The following is a 23,733-nucleotide window of genomic DNA, read 5'->3' on the forward strand; positions in this document are numbered from 1 at the left end:
AGATTAAGTGAGCTTATAAATCATACTAGGATGTTTAGATTTTAATAGGTTGGAGGTCCGCTATGATGATGAAGCTGTAAAAAGTTTCTTTCAAATATCTATTAAATTATAGCAATAGCGGATCTCAGAAGGGACAGTTCAGAGCCCATCTGCTGCGTGCAGTGCAATTAAATTAATTCTCTCGCCTAAGTTATTAAAGTTAGCCACGTCAAAAATTTATTATCAATACTTCCCTGCGTGCTGAATGCACAGTTAAATTAGGAGCTTCATCGGCCTTCAGCAAGAGAAGCTAAAATTTATTATGCAACTTGAAGTGGTGCGTTACTAGCACAGCGGCTAGTCGAGACAGCCGATTTGATCGAGCGTTTTCTCAGCGGTCCGCACCCCGGCTTTATATATAAGAGCACTGTGCGAGGAAGCCTAGGCCCCAGTTCTCTCCAGACGCTGAATGACACGCCATCTGTGTCGGGAATCGCGCCGCGCCAGTATCAGTGCTACTAACAGCCTCGGGTGCCGTATTCTGTTACTCGAGATGCGCGTAACCAGTAAAGCGTTTCAAGTAAAGTGTTAATTCGGGAATGATTTTCATTATCTAGCCTCAGTGTGCGTATTGTCGTATTTTCACGTGCCGTCGCGGGACAGACATTCTACTACTAATATAGCGTGGCGTTTGATGAGATATTTCATCAAATTATGGCGAGCATTCATTTCAACAATTATTTCGGACATTTATAGTTGCATTGGCGCAATAGACTCTGAACTGTTCTGTTAGTTAGGTTGGAGGGATATTTGTGTGTATATTTGTGATTTTGAGAATATACTCAACTATTTTGGAAAGTCGTCTTTGATTAGAAATCCCGAACAACTTCCTGACTTTACAGAGCTACAAGCTGCAGCTATAATTGTAATCTCAAGGAAGTGGGCACTAGGAACTCTATTTACAGGCTTCAGGTTTTGTCAAATCGCTTTCTGGGGGTCTACAAAGTAAATAGAGAGCCAGTGTTGAGAACGGCGAAAGACAGCATTAACAACATTCTAAAGCTAGAAACTGACAGCAAGCAAACATTAATGCAGCAGTTATATATTTTACAACCAACAACATTACTCCTCCGCCGCCCCACAGCACCACTGCGGAAGTTCTTTGCATGGCCAAAAGCCACTTCCCCTTGGCAACGCTTACACATTGATTTTGCTGGTCCATTCTGGAATGCTCGATGGTTGGTAGTGGTAGATTCATTCAGTAATTTTCCTTTTGTTGTCCGGATGTCTTCCACGACGTCATCTGCCACCATCCAAGCGTTATCCGCTATCTTTTGCATTGAAGGTCTTCCACAGACTATTGTTTCCGACAATGGCCCACAATTCGTGTCCGCAGAATTTCAGTCATTCTGCAAGGCCAATGGTATTCAACATCTGACGTCCGCGCCGTTTTCGCCACAGTCAAACGGTGCCGCTGAACGATTGGTCAGGACTTTCAAGTCACAGATGTTGAAGTTGAAAGAGTCGCATTCTCGGGAGGACGCGTTATTGCTTTTTTTGTCCTCGTATCGCTCTCAGTCCCGAGACGGTCGCTCACCGGCTGAGTTGCTCCACGGTCGCCCTCATCGCACCTTGATCTCTTTGCTACATCCTCCGCATCAGGTTCCTGTACAGCGGCAGACACCTGCTTTTGCCCCAGGCGACGTTGTCTACTACCGCAACTATCGAGGTTCACGGCGTTGGCTCGAAGGGCGCATTCTTCGCTGCCTTGGCCGCGCTATGTATCTGGTTTTGGGGGCCTCTGGTGAGGTGCGTCGGCATCTCAATCAGCTGCGTCTCTGTCGTCGCACGGGATCTGCCGCTCCCCGTCTGCTTTCAGCGACGGTGCCGTCCGGTCAGCGCCCTGGGGACCCATATACTGGCTCGCCTCAGCCCCAGGTGTTACCGACGCTGCCTTCCATTTTACCCCATGGCGACGCGCCGCCGCCGCCACCGCCTGTTCTCCCGCCGGCGACGCCCGCAGTGGACGCGTCGCTGCAACCGCCGGGCGCCTCCCTAGGTCACGCACCGCCGATCGCTTCCTGTGACCAGTTGTCCTCCGACATGGCACTCTTGCCCGCTCCGGACCATGTGTCGTCTTCGCCCGTCGGGTGCTCCGGCCCGATGGAGGTCGATCCTTCGGCCCCTCCTGCCTCTCTACGGGCGCATACCACGCATGTTGGCGTGCACCCTGGAGCAGGTTTTCAGGCGTTTCCTAGCTCCCCTCGGTCCGAATGGCAGGGTGCGGGTGGCACGGCCTCGCCTGTTGTTAGGCTCCCCACCTCGTCGCATACGTCAACATGGGGTCCTCCCCACGGCGGGCGGAAGCCTTATGCCACAACCGTCCGCCGATTTGCGGGGGAGGAATGTGGTGTCACCGCTAGACACCACACTTGCTAGGTGGTAGCCTTTAAATCGGCCGCGGTCCGTTAGTATACGTCGGACCCGCGTGTCGCCACTATCAGTGATTGCAGACCGAGCGCCGCCACACGGCAGGTCTAGAGACACTTCCTAGCACTCGCCCAGTTGTTCAACCGACTTTGCTAGCGATGGTTCACTGACAAAATACGCTCTCATTTGCCGAGACGATAGTTAGCATAGCCTTCAGCTACGTCATTTGCTACGACCTAGCAAGGCGCCATTACCAGTTACTATTGATACTGTAAAACATGTACCGTCAAGAGCGACGTTCACCATTTATGGATTAAAGTTAAGTATTCCACCAGCTACGTCAGTTTTTTCTAAGTCTAATTTCCTTGTCCTGTTCCAGACCTCACGCCAGCCTGCGTGAGCTAAAACGCGTGCCTTTCGGCTTCCTCTAGTAGTACCGGGTTGGCTCTCTTGCCAACCCACAGCAAAAAGTGTTGACGAAATTAATTGAAAGTCATGTGGCAGAGGGTTCTGTAGTAATTTCAGATTGGTTTTCTTCATTTAGGTATTTGGAGAATACGACTTTTCAGGATATTGTCGTGAATCATAACACTGAATTCAGATGTTCAACAACAGGAACTTGTACCAGTAGTATAGAAGGTTATTGGTCAGCCATAAAATCTGTTGTAGGGAGGGGCAAACGACGCATTTCGACACTACAGAGCCTTTTAGATGAATGTTTATGCAGAGTTAGTGTACCCAATACATATTGCCCGTTTAAGTGTTTCCTTAAGCGTGTTGGGCAAATGTATCCTCCAAAATTTGCTAGTTAATTTCAGGTTGGGATGGGGGGTAAATGATAATTAAGGAAAAGTGTGGGTTTGGTCGGGATGATTAAGATACTGATTTGGATTTTTTTGGGTTGATTCATAATTCTTCATTTTCTTATGTTAGGCAATGTTTTTTCTGTGGATTTTTGTTTTTATTCAATTAATTTGTTTGATGTGAACTTCTTGGTTTATATGTTTGTATGTGTGTATGTGCGTTCTTTTTTGATGTTCTGTTTGTTGTGTATTTTATGTGGATATGTAGTTTTTGTTGGCGTCAAGGCCACCTTTGGTTTTCTCTGCAGGAGTTTGTGTATGGTTAGTTTAGTTCAAATGGTTCAAATGGCTCTGAGCACTATGGGACTCAACTGCTGTGGTCATAAGTCCCCTAGAACTTAGAACTACTTAAACCTAACTAACCTAAGGACAGCACACAACACCCAGCCATCACGAGGCAGAGAAAATCCCTGACCCCGCCGGGAATCGAACCCGGGAACCCGGGCGTGGGAAGCGAGAACGCTACCGCACGACCACGAGATGCGGGCGGTTAGTTTAGTGTCTTACTTTTGTATTGTGTTAAATTCGTCTTTTTCATGGCGTTGCTTTCAGTTTCATATTCTTCTCCGTTACGTTTGGGTGCGTCAACTGCAGTACGAAACAGAAGTTTTACCGTTGTTGCTTTTTTTTGCCTCTGCTAACAATAGTATTACTTCGATATTTTCGAATCCATACTACTACTAGTGAAGACGAAAAGACCAGCTTGCGTTAAAATATGTATCCCGTGCTTCTTTTCGTTAGCATTAGTATTCTATTCTTCAGTTAACTGAAGCGTGGGACACAAATTTTACATCTATCGCACGCACGCGATTGCGCTGTCTTTTCAGAATTTCCAAATAGTAAGCCTGGTGTCTGATCCCAAAAAACATACTCTGAATGGACGTCTCTGAGTATCGAAAGAACAAATCGGCATTGTTTTTATGTGTGATTTTTGGGGAGAGGCAAATGTGAAGTCCTCAGCTGGCTTGATTGTTGTTTTGATTCAAGAGTAGGAGTATGTTATTAGGTAATTGCGTCTAAATTGGTTTCAGCAAGGGATTGGCTGAAGGAGAGAGAATACGGGTTACGTGAATCAAAGTAGGAAGCTGACTGACTCCTGCGAACCAGAGAAGAGATCTTTTGCACGTCTTGGTATTGGGAGAGGTATTTCGCGAGTAATTGACAAGGAGTGTGATAATGAGAAGTCACGTGGGCTCGGAGCTTAACGCATTTTCATTAAAAGTTGAGGAGTAGCGAGTTTTCGAGAATATTATTGATCGGTAGATGTTCATGATCATTTCTGGATGACGACTAGGAAAATTTCGAATTTTTGAATGGCGACTGAGAATTTCGTTCGGAGGCTGTACATTCCACACGGCGTGCTGTGCAGTCATAACCGCGAACTTTCAGAATACACAACTGATGATGTGCATAGTATTAGAGCGAGCATTGCAACCCATTGAACACCATGTGTTTTTACAAAGTGATTATTAACTGATGAAAAGTGTGGTTCTTTCAACATTTGGTCTGAATTACAACCTTAAACTGCATACTAGAGAGAGAGAGAGAGAGAGAGAGAGAGAGAGAGAGAGAGAGTTGTACATATGAAAGGATTAATGAAGCTATGCCTAATTTCGTTCTATTATTTGTGGAACTGCACGCTAGGGCGGTCTTGGTAACAAATGTGCATATAGAAAGTGAAAATACAGAACAAATGTTTTAATTCAAGTACTCTTTATCCATTTAGCAGCTACAGACAGACATAGTCAAACTAATTTACTTCCATAGCATCACATGGTTAAATGTTTTTGTGCACACACCTGATACGTGTAGTATAGCTATTTTCTTACACTTTTTATTAGCAGAGGACACGCCGCTTTTCTGCAGAACCCAGGAAGTTGATTACTGTCGGCGCTGATAGGAAATCAGCAAAATAACCACGTCGTCGCACACCCCAGCATCGATTTTCGAAATACTATTCTAGCTGCCAGTTTTCCTCTTCCACAATCGATTTTCGACACCAAGAAAATATTCAACTGTTTTTGAAACGTGTCCGAGTTGTCAGATTCTGTTTTGTTATTTTAAAAAAGTCGGATAATCTGAACGGACTTTTTTGTTGAGCGAAGAAACAGTAGACATAGGAGACTGAGCGAGAAGCTGTCCTACTTCCTACATTTAATTAAAGCTGAACAGTCATCGTGCTCACGTAACCAGACACCGGAACAGCTGTTTTGCAGAGACCACTTGTGTGAAACAACTGACGACTGCAAAACAAAATATTTGATCAGGCCACTAAAATCGATTCAGGCCTTAACATTTAAACTTCACAGCAAAGAACAGAAATTCGGTTTTCGGCTGGAAATTGTGCCACATGTAAATCTAGCAAATCATTAATTATTGCGTTCCTCCTATTATTGGCTGATTACACTTGCTCGTTGTCGAGAATGATTACCTTAGAATCTGTTTTCTCCTTGTTGCCATTGCGTGACTCATCTGACGTCAGTATTTCTCTGCATTTTTTCGTAACCCCCACACGCAAAATTAAGTTCATAATCTTTGTAACAACTTAAAATTGTGGAAACTGTCATCAGCGAAGAGCGGGACATTCATTTACCTCTGGCAATGTTTTTTTTAAAGAGTGAGCTTTGTTACATCACACAGACCGTTTAGGTTACACCTTAATGACGAAGCGAATTGCACATTATCATTTTAAACTCATTACGTTTTTTTTGTGTTCCGCGCTATTCATTAGCAGTTGGCTTCATCACACAGTAACTCAATGGGTAACGTTCTACAGGCAGACATCCCTAGGCAAAAAAGAATAAAGGTCATGTAGCCTTAAAGTTGATGTCTCACGTGTACTGCCATTAAGCCGTAATCTACACGTCGGGCGTAACAAGACGTGCACTTCCCAGACACATGTAAACAGCAAGCGAGCGGTGAGGGATCAACTGCTTTTTTGTGAAGCTCTTCTGGCTTTTACAAAGTGGGTATTACTTTTTGCAAGTGGTCTCGAACTACAGCGTCCAGGTGGCCTAATCTCACACCTCGCACTGGAGGAATATATCAAACGGGGTACATCTCAAAGCAAAAAAGAAAAAAAAGTGAAAATCAGGTATTGCAAGATACACTAGAAAAAAGTTCACAAACTCTGGGCAGTCTATAACAGTCAAAAAACGTATAAATAGTATATTTCAAAGCTGTGTGGGTGTTGAGATGGTTGAAATGCACTTTTGGCCAAGACAAGGAATTTGTAGAACTTACTGTTTTCTGGACTTCGGTTTGGTCATCAGTGTTCTGACTGGTTCGATGCGTTCCACCATGACTTCTGTGCCAGCCTCTTCATCTCAAAAAGGCACTTGCACCCTGCTTAGGGTTATTTATTAGATGTATCCCAATCTCTGTCTTCCCCTGCAGTTGGTACCTTCTGCAGCTCCCTCTAGTATGACGGACGTTATTTCCTGATGTCTTCACAGGTGTCTTATCATCCTGTCCCTTCTTCTTGTCAGTAGTTTCCACAAATTTATTTATTCGCCGGTTCTTCGAAGAACCCTCTCATTTCTTACCAGTGCACCTAATTTTCAACATCCTTCTATAGCAACATATCTCAAAAACTTCCGATTTTCATTTGTTCCTGTTTTCCCAATCGTCACGATTCACTACCAAACAAAGATGTGCGTCAAACAGACTCAAATTAAGGCCTGTGTTTGATACTAGTAGACTTCTTTTGTCCAGGATTCCCTCTTTCCATGGTACTAGTGTGACTTTTGTGTCCTCCTTACTTTGTCCATCTTTCGTAATTTCGGTTCCAAGATAGGAGAATTCCTTAACTTCGTCTTCTTCGTGGTCCCAGTTTGTATATGAAGTTTATCACCAATCTTATTTCTGCTGCTCCTCAATGCTTTCGTCTTTCTCCAATTTATCCGAAACCCTTGCATCCTCATTACACAGTACGTTCCATTCGACAGATCATTCAATTCTTCTTCAATTTCACTGATGATATCAATGTCATCAGCGAATCTTATCATTTATATTCTTTCACCCTGTAAGACCTGCCAGAACACACAGTGCAGAAGCATCCGTAGTAGTAGAGGCAAAGGTGGAAAAATGGGCCCCTGCTGGTATTATGGGCCCCCTACATATTTGGAAGTACAGGAAACGAATTCTAGCGGAAAGCACATGAACTACTAGAAATAGTTGCCAAACTTCACTGTAGTGTGTGCAGACGTAATAGCTGCCATGGTTTGTGAGTATTTGTGCTGTGAATTTTTTCGCTGTCATCAAAAGTTTGAAAGGTTAGCGTTTATTTTAATAAAACTCAAATTTCTAACATGTTATTACTAAAACTAAGGTAAGGTACGTATTTGGCTTGTTGTTGGGATGCCGTTTTACATTAATTAACGTCGGTTGCGAACTAAACTAACCGTAGGCAAAATCATTTTTCCCAAGATGTCGAGGGTAGATATATGGGCCCCTTTTGTTGCTGGTATTATGGGCCCCGTAAAATCAATCAAATTTTATGGGACCATTTACAAATATTGCTACTCTTTATGTTTCAGATGCCTCGAAGACATCTTGTACCACCAAAAAAATCGAAACGGCAACCGTGCGACAAAGCAAATATGTCAAATGCTATTGTAGCTATTATAGAGAAAAAAATGGGGTTGAAAAAAGCGGTTAAAGTGTACTCTGTCCCTCGTTCTACACTCTAAAGGCTTTCACGAATCGATAAACCGGTCGAAGAAATAGTTAATATTAAACTGGACCGTCCACCGGTTTTACCACAGGCACTTGAGGATGAACTGGTTAAATATCTTCTCATTATGGAATCCAAATTCTACAGCCTTACCAGAAATGACGTCAGGCGCATGGCCTACCCGCTTTGTACAAGAAATAAAATCCGTCATCCATTTGTAAAGGGCGAAGTTTCTGGTCGAACTTGGTTTGACCATTTTATGTCACGGCACAAAAATATTCTGTCTATTTTGAAGCCATCCGCAACTTCGATTTCATGTGCTAATGGGTTTAATAAACAAGCTGTCGACAATTTCTTCAGTTTACTTGAAGCTGCGTTCAGTAACTACAAATACACTGCGGCCAGAGTTCTTAATGTAGACGAGTCAAAAAATGGCTCTGAGCACTATGGGACTTAACTGCTGAGGTCATCAGTCCCCTAGAACTCAGAACTACTTAAACCTAACTAACCTAAGGACATCACACACATCCATTCCCGAGGCAGGATTCGAACCTGCGACCGTAGCCGTCGTGCGGTTCCAGACTGTAGCGCCTAGAACCGCTCGACCACCCCGCGTGGCAGACGATTCAGGTCTTAGTGTCGTTCAAAGAAAAATTTCTCGTGTCATCGGCCTGAGGGGAAAAAGGCAAGTTGGTGCATTATCTGCAGCTGAAAGGGGATCACTTGTAACGTGTAAAAAGATGCTTATGTGTGTGACTATTGTGAATAGACTAGGCATAGGCTGTGAAAATCATCCCACCAGTAGACTAATTAACAATGTTCAGAGTGAATCTTTCTTTCATAATACACAAAAATTAAATAAAGTTATTTTTTCAAATTTTTGTTTCTTTTTATTTCAAACTACCTTGGGGCCCATATTACCAGCACAAATTCTTGACGCAACAAAATGCAGACTATCAGGAAAAATAAAATTTTGTTTTAAATATTAAAAAGTTGAACCAAAACATGTCGTAACTATTTGCAGGACATACTAGAGAAATGATTTATGTTAATTTCAGGTGATTATACTAAAAATAAAAGGTGTTATATAAAAAAAACAAAGTGGGGGCCCATTTATCCACCTTTACCTATACAGATACTGCAGTGAGCATCTACGGAAATGGAAAAACTCAATGCACATTTTGGGCAGACACTGGCTTCATAGAGTCCAAACTAGTCGTAGAATAGTTGTAATTTCCAATCATGTTACATCTTTACTTGTTTCTTCATTTTGTCCCCTCACGCTAGTAATTGAGGTGGCAAAAGTCATGGAGTACTTCCATGTATCGTGTCGCACCTCCTTTTGCCCAGCGTAGTGCAGTATCTAGATATGGCACGGACTCAACAAGTCGTTGGAAGTCTCCTACAGAAATATTGCGCTATGCTGCCTGTATAGCCGTCCATAATTGCCAAAGCGTTGCCGGTGCAAGATTTTGTACATGAACTGACCTCTCGACTAAGTCTCATAAATATTCGATGGGATTCATGCCGGGCGATTTGGGTGGCCAAGTCATTCACTCGAATTGTGCACAATGTTCTTCAAATCAATCTTGAACAGTTATGGCTCAGTGACATGGCGCATTGTCATCCATAACAATTCCACTGTTTGAACATGAAGTTCATGAATAACTAACTCCTAATGGTCTCTACATAGCCGAACATAATCATTTCCAGTCAATGTTCGGTTTATTTGGACCAGAGGACCCATTGAATCCCATGTAGACAGAGCCCACACCATTACAGAGCCACTTACAGTTGGCACAGTGCTGTGTTGACAATGTGGGTCCATGGCTTCATAGTACCTGCGCCACACTCGAACCCTACCATCAGCTCTTACCAACTGAAATCGGGACTCATTTGGACAGGCTACGGTTTTCCGGTCGTTTAGTGTCCAGATGATACGATCACAAGAGCAGGAGAGGCGCTGCAGGCGGTATCATGCTGTTAGCAAAGGCAGTCTGTAATGGTACTTTGACTACCGCGCCTCCGCCTGAGCAAAGATGTGATTTACGATTGCGCATGCAGAACAGCGCTGCCCCAGCGATAGATTTTCATGAGTAATTTTGATCTTCTTTTACTTTTGCGTAGGTGCTTGTTTTAACAACTAGTTCATTACTCTCTTGTGACCTTGTGGATGACATCGGAAGTTCACTGAGGCTTTTTGCAGATGATGCTGTGGTGTATCGAGAGGTTGCAACAATGGAAAATTGTACTGAAATGCAGGAGGATCTGCAGCGAATTGACGCATGGTGCAGGGAATGGCAATTGAATCTCAATGTAGACAAGTGTAATGTGCTGCGAATACATAGAAAGATAGTTCCCTTATCATTTAGCTACGAAATTGCAGGTCAGCAACTGGAAGCAGTTAATTCCATAAATTATCTGGGAGTACGCATTAGGAGTGATTTAAAATGGAATGATCATATAAAGTTGATCGTCGGTAAAGGAGATGCCAGACTGAGATTCATTGGAAGAATCCTAAGGAAATGCAATCCGAAAACAAAGGAAGTCGGTTACAGTACGCTTGTTCGCCCACTGCTTGAATACTGCTCAACAGTGTGGGATCCGTACCAGATAGGGTTGATAAAAGAGATAGAGAAGATCCAACGGAGAGCAGCGCGCTTCGTTACAGGATCATTTAGTAATCGCGAAAGTGTTACGGAGATGATAGATAAACTCCAGTGGAAGACTGCAGGAGAGACGCTCAGTAGCTCGGTACGGGCTTTTGTTAAAGTTTCGAGAACATACCTTCACCGAAGAGTCAAGCAGTATATTGCTCCCTCCTACGTATATCTCGCGAAGAGACCATGAGGATGAAATCAGAGAGATTAGAGCCCACACAGAAGCATACCGACAATTCTTCTTTCCACGAACAATACGAGACTGGAATAGAAGGGAGAACCGATAGAGGTACTCAGGGTACCCTCCACCACACACCGTCAGGTGGCTTGCGGAGTATGGATGTAGATGTAGCTGTAGATCTTGTCTTCATACGTTTAAGACGTGTATTTTTTGGCGCTGATGTTAAAGAATGATTTTAAGTGGAAATTAAAACTATATTATGAAACGAACAAACGGCGTCTTCAAGTTATTTCAGTAGAGATTCGCAATGGTTATCGCCAAATTTATAAATTAATCCAGACAGTGAGAACTTCAAGAAATTTTCATCAGACGGAGAACAAGAGGACCAGCGAACAATAAAAAAAAGGACATCCTACAAGAAAATCAAGAAATATTCCAGATGCAGCCACGAACACTATGTTATAATAGATACTACGTTTCTGACAGAATTATAAGGTAAATTTCAACTTATTTCTGGTGCTATTTCTTTACAGTCGCTTTTTGTAGTGTTGCCGACCCGGTCTGCCATTCACGGTCAAATTACAGCACTACCTCAATCAGTAATACGAAGTCCGCTTTATCCGTAACTAATTCCATCAAAATTCAAACCCCAATCAGATTTTCTATTTTGTATTTTCACGGCAGAACACAGAGGAAAGGAAACACCACAAGTCGCATCGGTTGTCTGCTACCATAGCCCATTAACGCCATATTTCACCAAACTCCCTTAACGGATACATTGATTTCTGCCGTTATTTCATGCAGTGTTGCTTGTCTGTTAGCACTGACAGCTCTACACAAACGCCGCTGCTCCTGGCCGTTAAGTGAAGGTCGTCTGCGACTGTGTTGCCCATGGTGAGAAGTAATGTCTGAAATTTGATATTCACAGCACACTCTTGACACTTTGGGTCTCGAAGTATTGAATTCCCAAATGATTTCTGAAATGTGGAATGGTCCATGAGTATAGCTCCAACTACCATTCCGCGTTCAAAATCTGTTAGTTCGCCGGCCGTTGAGGCCAAGCGGTTCTAGGCGCTTCAGTCCGGAGCCGCGCTGCTGCTACGGTCACAGGTTCGAATCCTGCCTCGGGTAAGGATGTGTGAGATATCCTTAGGTTAGTTAGGTTTAAGTAGTTCTAAGTCTAGGGGGCTGATGACTTCAGATGTTAAGTCCCATAGTGCTTAGAGCCATTTGAACCATTTTTTCTGTTAGTTCTCGTCGTGTGGCCATAATTAAGTCGGACACCTTTTCACATGAATCACCTGAGTGCAAATGATAGCTCCGCCCTTTTATACCTTCTGTATGTGGTATCACCGCCACATGCATATGCGCATATCTCTCTCTCATGACTTTTGTCACTTCATTCTATATTTTATGTTATACATTAATTATATAATGTATAATTGATTTCGTTAGGAAAATGGGAAAATTGATCTTGTGTATAGTAGCGCCCTGCTATAGTTTCCTAGCGAGCAGATCATTGTAGTGTAGCAGAAATAAAGAAAAAAATGTTTAAATGTACACTGCGCTGTAATACTTAAGGAAGAGGTAGATAACGTAATGTAACATATTAACTACCTGGCAGAAATGAATGAAAGAGCGGTGCATGTTGCCAAGGTATCTCAGTCGTGCATAGAAAGTTGATTGTGATATGACATGACGTCAGCGTCAAATGGGGCTCAGCCCGTAACATGAAACAGCTGAAGGAACGGGAAAATTCAGTATCTGTCACTCGGACAGCAATCACAGTGCTCTGTGATGGTGTTTTTCGTTACAGCATGGCCCAGAGGCAACTTTTAGATGACTCCAAAAGTAGAACCAACATCAGGAAACTGGAAGAAAGACGACGTGTGACGAGTGTAACACAGGAATTAGGTGCTGCTCACACGACTGTTTCACGTGCAGGGGGAGCATTCCGGATCACTGGCAGTGCTGCACGAAGGTGAGAAGACGTTCGACCAAGGTCGTCTACAGTAGTAGAAAACCGCTACATTACGCAACATGTAAGACGGGACCCACGCCCAACAGCGGCTGCAATTGCAACCACTTTTAACAGGACTGAAAGGCACTGAGTCTTACGCTCGACAGTGGGTGTGGTCTCTTCGCCTGACGACCCGTACGTTGTGTTCCGTTGAGACGCACATATCAGCGCCACCGTTTACGATGGTGCTAAGAGCACAGGGGCTGGACCGTGGTGGAGTGGGCTCACGTGCTCTTCTCGGATGAGAACTGGTTCAGTCTGAGTAGTGATTCCGGATGTACTCTCGTATGGCGAGAGGTGGGAACACGTAATGTACCGAGGAACATTAACGAACATGATTGCTTAGGTGGGCGATGTGTTACGGTGTGGGTGGCATAATGTTACAACGGCGCACAGATCTCTAAATCTTTTATCACTGTACGCTCACCGGTCAGCGCTATTGTGACGCTAAGGTGCGTCCTCATGTGCGACTTTTCTGATGTCCATTAGGCACTGACATTTTTATGGATGACACTGTGCGATCGCATCGAACAGGGCAGGTGGAGGAGCTATTGGAACGAGAGGATATTCGGCAAACGATCTGGCCTGTCCATCCCCCCTGTAATCTCCCCCTTACTAATCGGCCTATCCTGCTTGCGATATAAATATGACCGTGAATCGCGTGTATACCTAATGGAATTTTTCTAATTGGATAAGGCTATCTTTCCCGAAGAAGTAATACCGATAAGTAGGGGGAAAGTGTACAACCGATCTTTTTGATAGAAAAGTCTACTAAAAATAAAAAAATTAATTAAACCTACAATTTGGAAAAATGAAAGTTATTTTGCGCATTCACTCACGAACAACACCGGACAGAAAAGGGTACCACTTATCATGAAACCAAAAGTTACTCTAATGAACGAAAAGCAAATAATTACGGTCGCCAGCCCACTAGGGCGAGTTACATCCAAAACCCTGTACAAGATGATGGGGAAGAAAAACATTTATTATTAAACACTAACGTGGCAACTGAGGGTTGTCACGTTTTTTGACACTAATATTTATGTGAGTATGTAATCATAAGAAGACTGAGAAGTCACTTTTACATTAAGTTTGTCATTAAATTTTGAAAAAGGCAATCGAGTAATGATTTGAAAATATGCACTTAAACTGTATGTTAGTACTGAACTTCGTTACATGAACAGTGACTTTCAGAGACCTCAACATAACGTCATCAAAGCAATTTAGAGAAAGGCAAGCACTTTCTACTTTGCAGTTACTTAATTTTCAAAGTGGATTTCAAATTATTGTCTGAACAACTGAGCCATTTTTAGTGACTTGAACAGAATTAAATACTAGAATACCTACCAAACCAAACAGCCATGTGCTCCAAGCTATATGTAAAAAAAAATAAAACTTCTGCGCTCTTAATTTGTGTATTTTCTTTAGATTTGGAATTTTTCCAGTGATAGATTCTCTAACGTTGGTTATCATATAAGGAAAAAAAGGAACAAAGACCCTACCTGGTAACAATGTCTGGGTGCAATGAGGACACAATCGCCTTGAATTTAACTGATTATTATTTAAATAAAGTTCATTAATCAAATCACATTCAGTTGTGCTGTTGGGTTAGCCGTTAATACTTTCTATCAATGAACAGCCTTACTTCAGTGCTGTGCGTGCGATGAAACTCGGAGCGCCGGCCGCGGTGGTCTAGCGGTTCTAGGCGCTCAGTCCGGAACCGCGCGACTGCTACGGTCGCAGGTTCGAATCCTGCCGCGGGCATGGATGTGTGTGATGTCATTAGGTTAGTTAGGTTTAAGTAGTTCTAAGTTCTAGGGGACTGATGACCACAGATGTTAAGTCCCATAGTGCTCAGAGCCATTTGAACCATTTTTGAGCCATTTGAAACTCGGAGCCGACGAAGAATCTGTGTTGCTGGAACTGCTGCTGTTGTTGAAGACGGTAGCATCTTGTGGGGCCAAGGCTAATTACAGGAACGGGCAGTCGTAATTAATACAGCCCCTTCCGCCCATCCACTGTCCGTACTCCTGCTCTAGACATCTGGCCGGCGCGCGTACATGATGCCGCCGAAATTGGTACTCTCTAGTGCGAGAGCGTTAACACCACACTTCGCACACTACAAGCGCTGGAACCCATCTCTCGCTATCGCCGCGCGTCTGCGCAACAGCCCCCTATCCAAAGATTTTACAACGCACAAGCACTGCTATTTTCGTTGCTAGTCGATGCAAATAACAATTCCTTTGCCTTTTTCCCAGAGCTTATAAGTTTCACAGTAAAACACAGATAAATACAATGAAACGTCAACAGACTTCTACCTAAATGTATACACACAGTGAAGCAACGTCCTTACTTATTAAAAGAAAGCATTTAAATTACAAATATTTAATACAATTTTATATATATATATATATATATATATATATATATATATATATATATATATATCGGTAGCAGGTGCCATGCATCCTGCATTTTCGGTGTTACACCCCTAATAAATCCCATCGAGCATCTGTAGGTTGCCTTAGGAGGACGCATTAGGTATCATCGTGTTACACGATAATGCGCCCCCCACTCCCCCCCTCCCCCCATACACACACACACACACACTGCCAGCGATTTGATTGGGAAATACTGCAACATCCTCCATACAGCCCGGATGTTTCACTATGTGATTTTCACATCTTTGGCGACCTGAAGAAAGACATGCATGGATGTCGGTTTCAGTTGGATGAGAAAGTGCAAGAGTGCATGCATTAGTGGATCCATCAGTGGCAGACCGCCTTCTACGAAACACGAATTGATCGTCTCTTCTCCCAGTGGGATAAATTGGGAAATACTTAACGTGTGTGAGGATTGCTTTCTGTTGAATCCTACCTAGTCGTCGAAATGGGGTGTCTAGCAAACCTGCCTTATCGGATAGCTAGACAACAATTCAAGCAAATCGTATTAGTGAGATTTATATAAAAAAAAGCAACTGACAACACTTAACTTTGAGAAATACATCAACGTGTTGCAAGCAAAGGGCGACATAAACAATAAGCAAGTTTCTTCAGTATAGATAATGCTACATCGCACAAGCGAAATGACTAGTCTTGAGGCTATTCTTGAACTGGGTCTACAGCCACTCGGGCGCGGCGCTTATATTCTCTTTGCATAGAGGCCGCCGCTGTAGCGTTGTCATCCTGGAGAGGGATCGGTCAGTGTGCAATCGGCTGACGTCTTCTTCACAGCCCTCTTTGCTCTCTCGTTTCCGACTGGGTGCCGGCGCTTGACTTTATGCCATAACACATTCGACTGAAACCATTCCACGGTCCCGTTGTGGCGAGTGTTCAGTTTTCATTTGACTGCCTGTTATATACCCATTTGAACCTGCTTGCTATGTTAAAAACATGGTCTCCCTCTATTACGGACACACAACACCGTTATTCCAATACAACATTAATTTTATTTCTCTCCAAGGCACGTACATAATGGAATATAAAACATTAATTCAAGGATAATCAATATTTCCAGAGTGTCTATAATTACAAATATCAACCCGCAACACCCTCCCCACCCTGGTCAACTTCGGGGCGTGAAATTATGGATCCTTCTGAAGTTCGTAAGGTTACAGTTCGTATTTTCCCATCTCTTCCTTCATGAAGATCTTCTATCCGCGTCTTCCTCCACATGTGTCGTGGACGAACATCCTCTTGTAGAAGAACGACATCACCCAGCTGGAGTCTTCCTGAACCTGGACTTGGCTGATGAGTTTCATGGACCAGTACGTAGTGTTGTGAGTCGGCCACCTACAAGGAAATGTGCGGGCGTCAGTGGCTCAGATTCCTCTCCCCCTTGCGTAATTGGTCTAGAGTTTAGTGCTGCTTCTATGCTGACCAGGATTGTGTTGAGACCTTCTTCGTCCAACTGTGACTGTCCTAAAACTTTTCTCAGGCAGCGTTTGACAGATCCCACCATCCGTTCCCAGAATCCTCCCCACCAAGGCGCGTGTGGGGCGATGAATTTCCAAGTGATGGCTTGCTGGGCGAGGTACTTGTGCGTCTTGCTTGCCATGAGAGCCTGCCAGAGCTCTTTCAGCTCTTAAGTGCGTGGCATGGAAGGTAGTAGTATTATCAGTGTAAATTGTGCTGGGCACTCCTCGTCTTCCGACAAACCTTTGTAGGGCTTGAAGAAATCTGTCAGTTGACATATCTGAGCATAGTTCCAGGTGTATGGCTCGTCTTGTTGCGCATGTGAATAGAGCAATATACGCTTTCTTCGTAATATGTCCTTGTCTGACATATAATGGACCAGCACAGTGGATACCTGTTACTGTAAATGGTTTCAGTGGTGAAACTCGTTCAGCTGGTATTGGAGCCTCAGTTTGTTGAACAACGTGAGCTTTCACCATCTTACAAGGTAGGCATCAGTGTAGAACATGTTTAATTGCCTGTCGAGCTCTAAGGATCCAGAATTCTGTTCTCAGTTCAGATAACACTATTTTTACTCCAAGGAGATGCAAACGAACGTGAGACTGCTGGATCAATAAACGTGTGAAATGATGTCCATCAAGAAGAATCGGGTGGCGTTGATCTCTGGTTAATTCTGCAAACTGCAGCCGTCCACCGAGACGAATAAGACCATTATCCAAGAATGGGTTGTAGCGAGCTATCTGAGAATTACGTGGTAGAGGCATGTTGTTGTATAGTGCATGCAGTTCGAGCGCAAAATGTTGCTGTTGAACAACTTGAATCCAGTAAGTGCGTGCTTCGCCCAAATCTGATGCTGTTAGTTCTCCAGATGTTCTGTTTTCTTTTAATAAGTGCCGTTTAAAGCGAAGTACCCATCCTGTGACTCTTAACAGCTTGAAATAGCTACTGTACCGTGTAGCTGTTAAAACAGGAATCGTTGTTTGTACCATGAAGACTTGGTCTGTTAATTTCTTCTTTTCTGGCAAGGAATGCTCTTCCGTCTGTAAAATTCGAGGCCACTGTGTTCTGTTCTTTGTTAACCAAGAAGGTCCATGAAACCATACAGAAGCATGGTGAAGTTTATCTGCTGTGGTATCTCTGGAGGTTATATCAGCTGGATTTTCGTCACCAGGGCAGTGCCTCCACTGTGACGGATTCGTTAGTCGTATTTCCGTAACACGGTTTGACACAAAGGTTTTCCATCGATTAGGGTCATGTTGTATCCATCCTAAGGCTGCAGTTGAGTCAGTCCACAATGTTGCACGACTTGCATTATAACTCGTGGCTTTACAGAAATAATGAAGTAGTCTTGATCCAAGAAGTGTCGCTAGAAGTTCCAGCCGTGGAAGAGTTATTTTTTTGATGGGAGCTAGTCGGTTTTTACTGCAAACTAAATGGTCTGATACCATATTTGTTGTGGTGCACCGTACATAAAGGACTGCTCCGTAGGCCTTTTCTGATGCGTCGCAAAAGACATGGATTTCTGGCTCAGTGTTTTCAGATACACCAACCCATCGGGGCATTTTTATGTGTGAACACGATGGTAATGTTGATACCCACATTCGCCAGCGTTTGCTAAGATCAAGGGGTAAAAGCTCATCCCATTCAATTCCTCTTGACCAAATTTCTTGAAAAATTATTTTTGCAGTGAGGGACACAGGCGACAACAAACCCAGTGGGTCATAGACTCTAGCAGTGTTTCGTAGTACTTCTCGCTTAGTGGCAGGACGATTTATAACATTGTCGGTAACATTGTTGTGAACAACACTGAGCGTATCAGTCTGTGTGTTCCAGTGGACTCCCAGTACCTCCGGATCTGTAGTGTTTATGACACCTTCTGATTGCCATATTCCAATCAGTTGGGTTGAATTTGTGGCCCACTTTGCCATTGGTAGACTGATCTGTCGCATGAGTGATGTAAGCTTATAATATAAGTTAATTACGACATTGTCATCTTTAGCACCTGCTACAAAATTATCCATGTACATATTATCTTCAACAAGTAAAGCAGCTTGCGGAAAATTCGTTTTGTGCATTACAGCAAGTTCTTTCAGCGTGGCTGCAAGAAGAATCGGACTGCAGGAAAGTCCGAAAGGTAGCCGGGTGAAGCGGTATGTAATCCTTTCGTCAGTTGTAATATAGTTTCCTTGTTGATCTACGATTACTTTGTACCAAAAAAACCTCGTGAGATCTCTATCTTTCCTGTGAAGAACTAACTGTAGAAATGCTTGTTTGATATCGGCAATTAAGGCTACTTGATGTAGACGACATCTCAGTAATATTGAAAGAATGTCAGGAAGTAAATTAGGACCTATTTCTAAAGAGTCATTCAATGAACGTGCATTCTGGTCGTGCGACGAACCATCAAATATAGTCCTCCATTTGATGACACCTAACTTTTCTTTCTTTACTGCATGATGTGGCAGATAAAATGTGTCACGCAATTTCTGTCCAGAAGGGGTGACTTCCACATGTTTCTTCTTGATGTGTTCTATCATTTGCACCTCGTAAATTTGTTTCAGTTTCTTGTCCTTCGTAAATTTTTTCTCCAGTGAAGCAAATCTCTTCTCTGCTTACTGAAGTTTATTAGATAACATAACGTTGGGTTTTCTGGGGAAAGACACGACTCTTCTTTTGTCTTCGATGCAGTAGGATTTTGAGAAATCTTGCAATAACGCCAATTCCTTCTGATTCAGAGTTGTTGTTTCATCTTCTGTGATTCCCATTGTTTCTAAATTCCAGACGCGTCGTAAAATATCGTCTGTTGTTGTCGCTGTCTCTAAACTGATGTAGTTTGCCGTCACAAAGTTAGCCGTGGTGCTTGATTTGCTTCCACTAAGAATCCAACCTAGAATGGAAGGTACCAGAACAACTGATGACGTTAGTCGAATCGGAGGGGAATCTTTAACGATTTTCCAATAGTAATCTGCTCCGATAAAAATCTCGATGGGAAGATCTTCTGTACCATCCCTTAGGTCCGCAAACTGAAGTCCTCGTGTGCGTACAAGTTTTCTTAAATCGGAAGGCACAGTTGGATGCGCCGAAAATGAGTATGTGCTTTCAAACGCAGTCATAGACGTCTTGGAATTAGCCCATGTACCCTGTAGTGTGAATTCAACGACTCTACGATGCGTTGAAGTTGCGGATGGCATTTCAAAGGCGTTGACAGATAGATCACGATGTTCTATAGTTCTTAAACCTAGCTCATCAATCAGGAACTTGGAAATGAAGCTTGACTGACTACCGCTATCCAGAACGCAGCGAGTAAGTTTGCTTAATCCTGCGGGTCCACTGACCCAAACTCGAGCTGTATGAAGATAAGTAAAACCTGCTGCACTTACGTCGATTCTCCCTACAGATGTAGAGCTAATTTGCTGAGAAGATGAAGAAGAGGCAGTAATGTCAGTACAGGTAGTTTTGTGATGACTTTTTTTTGCACTTAGAACACAAGACCTTGCCCTTCTTACTGCAGTTTCTAGCAGTATGACCTCGGTTTAGACATATAAAACAGCGATTATCTTGCTTTAGCTTATCGATACGTTGTTGGCTGTCAGTTACTATGCTGCAGTCTTGGGCCCAATGAGAGCGAGCTTCGCAAAATACGCAATATGGTTGTACCGGTACTTCTCGTTTAGGCTTACGCGGATTTTTCGCTTGCTTTGAATTTATGTGAAGCGCTGCTGCAGTGGGCGTGAAGCTAGGAGATGACTGATATTCTGTACGAATCTTTTGTGCAGTGAGAGCACCACGAACTACTTCTTCCAAAAAGTTAAGTAGTTTCAGTACATCTCCTTCCGCTACTTCGGTTCTTCTAGCATGAATGACCCATTTCTGGCACATTTCAGCGGGAAATGCACGGAGAATTTTCGGAGTGAGAATTTTACCGTATGCCACGACGTCTTCTCCTAAGGCACGCAGTGCTTGAATACGACGGTTACATTCTAGGAATGTACTGTTCAGCGTTTCAGGTGTCGCTGACTGTACAGGCTTTAGCGCATGCAAATAATCGAGGTCCGCCAGTATAATGCGATTGCTATCTCCGTATCTATTCAATAAAATTTTCTTTGTTTCTTCATCGTGTTAGCCGTTATAGGTATTCCATCTACTAGCAACTTCGGTTCGCCTGATAGATACCCTCGTAGGAAAGCATGTTTGTTTACTGTAGAAAGGGATGGGTCTTTATCAATGGTCGATTCAAATTGTTCGCAGAAGCGGGACCACATTTCGACATCTCCACAAAATGACTCAAGCTTAATTGCTGGTAGCTTGACAGAGTGGAATACAGTTGGTTGTGTGAGCACTGGTGGTGACGTGATATTCATCTGCGACGTTGAGGCTGAAAGCTTGTAATCAATTGCTTTTGTAGCCTTCTGTATAGCGCGTTTGACTTCGTCTATATATTCCTCACCGCTCAGCACGTCTGCATTGTATTCATCGTCATGAATAGCGTCATCTAATGCAACGAGCTTCTCTAGAGTTTCTTGAAGACCTTCCCTGTAATGTTCAAAATCATCAAACGGGCTTTCTATGGTAAGAGCATCAACTGCCGCACAAAACCGCGTAGCATTAGCCCTCTCCCTAGTTCGCTTTCTTTTGAAGTTTGCTAACTGTATCTCTGATTGGTCCTGCATTATGTCTTACTAAAGACGGCTGTTGTAAGATTGTTTACGAGTGCGTTTGTGAATAGCTTAAACGTTTAATAAGCAGCGTATGCGCAAACGTAAGTGAACGAAAACCTTTTAATAAAACTAGCTACACTGAGTGCAAGTTTCAGGCTTGCAATACAAAGCCGCAAAAATTGTTTTGAAGCAACCAGTTCATGCGATCATATTACACTCCTGGAAATGGAAAAAAGAACACATTGACACCGGTGTGTCAGACCCACCATACTTGCTCCGGACACTGCGAGAGGGCTGTACAAGCAATGATCACACGCACGGCACAGCGGACACACCAGGAACCGCGGTGTTGGCCGTCGAATGGCGCTAGCTGCGCAGCATTTGTGCACCGCCGCCGTCAGTGTCAGCCAGTTTGCCGTGGCATACGGAGCTCCATCGCAGTCTTTAACACTGGTAGCATGCCGCGACAGCGTGGACGTGAACCGTATGTGCAGTTGACGGACTTTGAGCGAGGGCGTATAGTGGGCATGCGGGAGGCCGGGTGGACGTACCGCCGAATTGCTCAACACGTGGGGCGTGATGTCTCCACAGTACATCGATGTTGTCGCCAGTGGTCGGCGGAAGGTGCACGTGCCCGTCGACCTGGGACCGGACCGCAGCGACGCACGGATGCACGCCAAGACCGTAGGATCCTACGCAGTGCCGTAGGGGACCGCACCGCCACTTCCCAGCAAATTAGGGACACTGTTGCTCCTGGGGTATCGGCGAGGACCATTCGCAACCGTCTCCATGAAGCTGGGCTACGGTCCCGCACACCGTTAGGCCGTCTTCCGCTCACGCCCCAACATCGTGCAGCCCGCCTCCAGTGGTGTCGCGACAGGCGTGAATGGAGGGACGAATGGAGACGTGTCGTCTTCAGCGATGAGAGTCGCTTCTGCCTTGGTGCCCATGATGGTCGTATGCGTGTTTGGCGCCGTGCAGGTGAGCGCCACAATCAGGACTGCATACGACCGAGGCACACAGGGCCAACACCCGGCATCATGGTGTGGGGAGCGATCTCCTACACTGGCCGTACACCACTGGTGATCGTCGAGGGGACACTGAATAGTGCACGGTACATCCAAACCGTCATCGAACCCATCGTTCTACCATTCCCAGACCGGCAAGGGAACTTGCTGTTCCAACAGGACAATGCACGTCCGCATGTATCCCGTGCCACCCAACGTGCTCTAGAAGGTGTAAGTCAACTACCCTGGTCAGCAAGATCTCCGGATCTGTCCCCCATTGAGCATGTTTGGGACTGGATGAAGCGTCGTCTCACGCGGTCTGCACGTCCAGCACGAACGCTGGTCCAACTGAGGCGCCAGGTGGAAATGGCATGGCAAGCCGTTCCACAGGACTACATCCAGCATCTCTACGATCGTCTCCATGGGAGAATAGCAGCCTGCATTGCTGCGAAAGGTGGATATACACTGTACTAGTGCCGACATTGTGCATGCTCTGTTGCCTGTGTCTATGTGCCTGTGGTTCTGTCAGTGTGATCATGTGCTGTATCTGACCCCAGGAATGTGTCAATAAAGTTTCCCCTTCCTGGGACAATGAATTCACGGTGTTCTTATTTCAATTTCCAGGAGTGTATATTGGAACTGACTTAGCTTGTGATGCGGTCCGACGTCGTCTCTTGTTTCCTACAGCGTTAAGTAAGCCGTTAATTGTTGAAATCACGCAGGAAATCGCAATTTCTTCCCGGGTTTCGGCACCAAAATATTACGGACACACAACACCGTGATTCCAATACAACATTAATTTTATTTCTCTCCAAGGCACGTACATCATGGAATATAAAACATTAATTCAAGGATAATCAATATCTCCAGAGTGTCTATAATTACAAATATCAACCCGCAAAACCCTCTGAAATGTTCACCTTCTCCCCACCCTTACTTCCATTACCTAAATGGCAGTTCCTTGATGCATCATGATGTGTCTTACTAATTGACCTTTCCTTTTAGTCAAGTTGTGTCATAAATTTCTTTTTTCCCCAATTCGATTCATTACATCGTCATGTGTTATTTGGGTGATCTATCTAAATTTCAACATTCTTCTGTAGCACAACATTTCTTCTGTTCTATTTTTTTCTGAAATGCTTATCGTCTACGTTCACTTCTGTACAAAGCAATACTCCATACAAATAACTAAAGTAAAGACTTCGTAAAAATAAAATTGTCAGAAAAGCTTTTATTGCTTCTGCCAATCTGCATATCGTATCGTCCGTACCTCGGCCAAATAAAAATCTCATCTACTATTGTCTGTGTCATTTCCTAATCTAATTCCCTCAGCGTTACTTGGTTTA

This window comes from Schistocerca nitens, chromosome 1 (genome assembly GCF_023898315.1).
Source record: "Schistocerca nitens isolate TAMUIC-IGC-003100 chromosome 1, iqSchNite1.1, whole genome shotgun sequence".
Taxonomy (NCBI): domain Eukaryota; kingdom Metazoa; phylum Arthropoda; class Insecta; order Orthoptera; family Acrididae; genus Schistocerca; species Schistocerca nitens.